We start from the raw sequence: 5,386 nt of genomic DNA, 5'->3' as shown, positions 1-5,386 counted from the left end.
AAGCTAAGAGTCGTAAATAAATCCCATTGAAATGCTTCATATATTTGACCATAAAAACACCCATGTAAGATTGCACTATTCACATTTATAGTGTGCATTTTGTTGCAAATTTTGTTCAACAAAGGTTATGGAATGTTTCAATGGAAAGCCATATGTTAGCTTATTAGGTACTCTACAAAGGTTCTTTATAAGAGTTGACATGAAAGAAATTTATTGAATTCGCTCAACAAAGAAGAAGGCAACGATAGGGAGAGAGATAGTAAGGGCGGGGGGGGGAATAAATATATATGAGTAGATAGATGGATAGTCGATAGATATATAAATATAGTACATACATAGAATATATCAAAGAGATATGAGAAATGTGATATAGATAGATAAGAGTGAATGGTAAAGAGTACTAAAATGAAATAGGCATAGAGAGGGTAGAAGAAGTGCTTATGTTTGTAAATAAGAAAATAGGTTAGAGAAGTAGACATGAGGAGTCTATAAATAACTATAACACCAATAAAGTATACAAGACTATCAACCCTTGCACCCTTCAAAGATACAAGTACTAGTTATATTTGAACCCATAATGTATGTGGAGAGAGTGTCTTACCCCTACATTTTCATGAAAATTTTATCACATAAAAATAACTCAATTCATCCTCCAATTACCCTGCCACCTTTCCAATCTTGTGACAAGCGAGGAGAGGTTACACCATACATTTTGTTCGGTAAAATATCACCTATCCTGAATAAAACTTAATGCAAAAGAATACAAACAGGTATGATGGAATGATTTGTGCGAGAGGTATGTGATATGCTCGACTTTTGTATCTGTGATTGCTCAATTTGTAATACGATTATTGCCCTCACGTCTCAGTCGAAGTAGATGGGTACAGCCAATTATTATGGTAGATTGCAGACAAAAGAATGATGGGCAGGAATAATATCCTTAAAGTACACCTCTCAAAGTGCGGTGCTACCATGTCAAATCCAAAACCCAATTTTCTGGGTCCCTTAAAAAAAGGGTTCCATTCATTTACAGTTTCTGATTGCAGAAAATCCCAAATTTTGAGCTGTAAAACTCCATTCCTTTTTGAGGTGACTGTTGAATCAATACTTGCTTTAGCAAAATCATGGATATATACTAAGGTCCGTATATCTCACTTTATCAAATTCATACCAGTTCCGACCTAAATCATCATAATGAGATTGCCTTTAAGAAACACCATTTTTTTTCTATTCTGGAAGATTCCCTGCATTGACACAACAATCCGATGTATTGATTTCCAGTACAGGAAAACTGTTTTGGATGTATTTTATTTTATAGATATTTTATTCGTGCCGATGCTTTTCTTGGACTGCCTGTTGCTTGTGTTCGTATGTAAACAGTTAAAGAGTACTTTACGATTTTTCGCATTTGAGCCTGCTCTTTGTTCATAATTGTGATATGGGGTGCTGTTGAACAGTGAAACAATCTTCCTAATTTTGGGCTTAATCTGTATTTGGGCTTATTTGAACTGCAGTTTTGTTAATTCATGTTGCAAAATTCCGAAACCAAACCCTTGATTTTGGGGTTTATTTGCAATTGGTCGCATTGCATTTTTCTATGTTAGATTAAGTCAATGTTGTTAAAGATTGCCATCAGCTGTTTGGGGGCAGGAACAAAATAGGCATCTAAGTGGAACTGGTCCTTCAATTTAACGATGGGAAGCCCAATGGGTGGTTTTGGAGCCGGGAGGATTTTGTTAGGGGAAATTGAAGTATTGCAGTTGTTCACATTTGAAGAGGTTTGGAGCTGGAATGGAGGAAAGGATAATTCTGGCGCTACATTTTACAAGCCTTTTGGAATCCCTACTGGTTATTTCAGCCTTGGGCACTACTGCCAATCCATCCGAGAGAAGCATTGTAGAGGATGGATGCTTGTAGTGAAAGAAATAGAACCATCTAATGGCTTTCACGAATTGCCAAATGAAGCTCTTGGAATGTGCACTGAATCAGAAAGAGGAGATAGTAATCTTAATTCAGCTAAAAAGATTGTAAGAATTCCTTCCATAGCAAAACCACTGAAATACACATTAGTCTGGAGTAGTAAGCACTGGAAAGGAAACCAGGGCACAGTTGGTTACTTTTGGCTGCCCCAAGCTCCAGAGAAATACAAGGCATGTGGTTTTTTGGTCACAAATACACCGGATGAACCCTCCCTAGAAGAAGCTATGTGTGTAAGATCGGATCTCACAGATATATGTGAGATAGAAAGTTTGATTTGGACTACAGGAAACACAAACCCTCTTAGCTATCCTTTCAGTGCTTGGAATCTTAGGCCAAAATTGCGAGGAGCGAAAGCTCGAGGAGTGTGTGTGGGAACATTTTACTGTAATAATGACCTTAAATCTAGTAACCTTCTTCCTGTTGCATGTTTGAAGAATGTTAATTTTGACCTTTCAGCCATGCCCAAACTTAGTCAAATGCATGCAATGGTTAAAAAGTATGGACCTATTGTTTTCTATCATCCAGAGGAAATTTATTTCCCCTCATCTGTTTCCTGGGTGTTTGAGAATGGCGAATTGCTTTATAAACAAGGCACGGAAGCACCTCAACCAGTCATGATTGATGGGTCAAATCTACCCCTCGGTGGCTCAAATGACAACGAGTACTGGCTCGACTTGCCTAAAGAGGATGGGGCTGCAAAAAGGCTGAAACAAGGTGACTTGCAGGGTGCAATGGCATATTTACATTTTAAGCCAGCATTAGGTGGAACCTTTACTGATATAGCAACATGGCTGTTTTACCCTCTCAATGGCTCCATTACTGTCAAGGTTGGTGCACTGAATTTGCCTCTCAAGTATGGAGAGCATGTTGGTGATTGGGAACACTTCACTCTAAGGATTAGCAATTTTACTGGTGAATTGTGGAAAATTTATTTCTCACAGCACAGTGGTGGCCAGTGGATCAATGCTACAGATTTGGAACGCATCGAAGGGAATAGAATAGTAGTATATGCATCAAAGGGTGGGCATGCAACATTTCCCCATGCAGGGAATTTTCTTGAAGGTGACAGGAAACTTGGAGTCGGTATCAGGAACGATGCCGCTAGAAGCAAATATTTTCTAGATATTAGCAGAAAATACCAAATTGTTGCAGCAGAGTACCTGGAAATGATTGGATCTAATGAGATTATAACGGAGCCTCCATGGTTGCAGTATATGAGAGAATGGGGTCCGAAGATTGCGTACAATTCTCGAACTGAGCTCAATAGGGTTATCAGATTGCTTCCTTCTAAATTGAGGTCAACTATTGAGAATCTCTTGAACAATATGCCCAAGGAGCTTTCAGGTGGGCAAGGACCCACTGGGCCTAAAGCCAAAGACAACTGGGATGGAGATGAAAGAGGATGATCTGCCATATTCAATGAAATGTAAGCTTTGTTTGTTGGTTACAATGATTAGGATCATCTGTACTAAGCTTTGAATTCAATTTACACACTGCAAGCTATTATGATAATGTGTTCAGTGTGGCATGGCTGCTCGGTTCAGATATATTTTTACTCTGGAATCTGACCCTGCTTATTTGTTGTTATGTTTCGATGTACTCTGTCATATGATTTTGTAGTTTTGGGGACTTGTGCATAATATTTCTTTCCATTTTATGTTTGTTTCTTATAGATGCATGATGTGTTCTATTATATTTTTCAAACTTTCTTATTCTAAGATAAATTTGAGGAACTGAAACATAGGTGACCTTGATGTCTTCCCATTTATCAGAGGCATTTTTTATAGATAGAGCTAAGAGAACACATTGCATCCACAACGTCTTTACTCTCCATTAGATCCAGATGATTCTTAATTTTGAATTGAAAAATGAACCAGGTTTTGTGCTTCAATTTGTGTTCTGCCTATCTATCTCTCTTCAGGTTGATATTCTCTTGCATAGAAATGAACTGTTCTCTAGTAACAACAACAGATCTCTTTCGCACCCTGAAATGTGTGCCGAATTTAAAATGTTTCCGATGGCCTCTGGATGACTTAATGATATTCCTTACAAGATTACCAAATAGGATGGATATTCACAAAATTTGATGTCCACAGTATAAAAACCAGAAGGAAATTTATAGCATTCCTTAATTTATAAAAATTCTAACAGCAGAAATGAAAATATGCTTAATTAGGAGATAATTTCCACAGCAAGTCAAATTGTGATATTGCTATCAGGATTTAACTGTGTGATTTTGAGTCAAAGTTGTCAATCTCATTGACCCATGTTTCATGAGTAGTGATTCAACATGAATCCATCTCTCATGAGAATAAATGGAACACTTAGCACTCATTGGATCTAGGTGATGCTCACAAGGGTGAAGCACCGGGACTTCCTGGGAGGTCATCCATTGGATCTCCTACTTATCAATTGATGAACTTAAGGGGCTTTCTAATGAATGGCTCATAAGGCACAACACTTGTGAAGGTTTTGCAAATGGGGTTGCAAGCTTTGGGTATCACCATGTAGGGAACTCCATTGTTAAGTGCGCTTAGGCTGGAGTAGTACTAGGATGGGTGACCTCCTGGGAAGTCCTGGTGTTTCACCCCTGTGAGCATGACCTAGATCCAATGAGTGCTAAGTGTCCATATATTCTCGTGAGAGATGGATTCATGTTGAATCACTACTCATGAAACATGAGTCAATGAATTTGACTCAAAATCACACGGTTAAATCTTGATAGCAATATCACAAAAATATGTTTGTTAAATGGTAATAAATTATAATAACAGTCATATGTCTTTTATGATGATAATGTTAATCTTAGTTTGGAGCTACTTGTACATTCTTTGGAGTACTGGCAAGCTGTCCTAGTTGGGGGATGCACCCTTCGTATTCACAGCTATGGCTGTCCTTTTCTTCTGCTAATTTGAAAGACCAAATTGGCAAACATAATTCATAATAAGAAATAACTGTAGATCATTATCATGCCAGGCTCTTGATGAATAATTATTTCACAAAGAATGTAAAAACTTTATTTTTTCTGTTTAGTCCTACCATATCCTTGCACTGAGTTTGTTTAAATGCTCATATTCTCATTTGCAAAAACGTCTAAGTAATTTATATTATCATAGTTTCTGCCATGACTTTTCTTTTTTCTCAGTTCAAATCTGTTTAGTCAGTTGAAACTGGAACGATGCAGTTAATACTGGCATTCCTGCTAATTCTTTCTTTGTCAACAAGAGGCTAAACTCTTCAACATCGAATAAAAAAAAAAAGCTAGATTTTGATCTTTCTCATGTAGAAAGATTCCCAGTTTCAAACATTTGTATGCTTGGTTGCTAATTTGCTTAAACCGTTATATAATAGAATTCACCTTCTAAAACCCAGAGAAGAGATCAGATCCCTTCCGGTGTTTCTGCCT

The 5,386-nt window shown here is 37.5% G+C and overlaps 1 pseudogene across 1 annotated transcript; it reads left to right on the top strand.

Annotated features, from left to right (window-relative positions):
• The first annotated feature begins 830 nt into the window (after window positions 1-830).
• On the top strand, window positions 831-3,492 carry LOC149534713 (hypothetical protein At1g04090 pseudogene; annotated as a pseudogene). Its single transcript, XR_016357189.1, has one exon. The product of XR_016357189.1 is annotated as a hypothetical protein At1g04090 pseudogene (transcript).
• Window positions 3,493-5,386: the final 1,894 nt, after the last annotated feature.

Source organism: Cupressus sempervirens, chromosome 10 (assembly GCF_028749045.1).
Source record: "Cupressus sempervirens isolate cs-2001-9-10 chromosome 10, ASM2874904v1, whole genome shotgun sequence".
NCBI lineage: Eukaryota > Viridiplantae > Streptophyta > Pinopsida > Cupressales > Cupressaceae > Cupressus > Cupressus sempervirens.
Note: the sequence above shows the minus strand (reverse complement) of the source record. Positions and strands in the feature narration are given on the sequence as shown.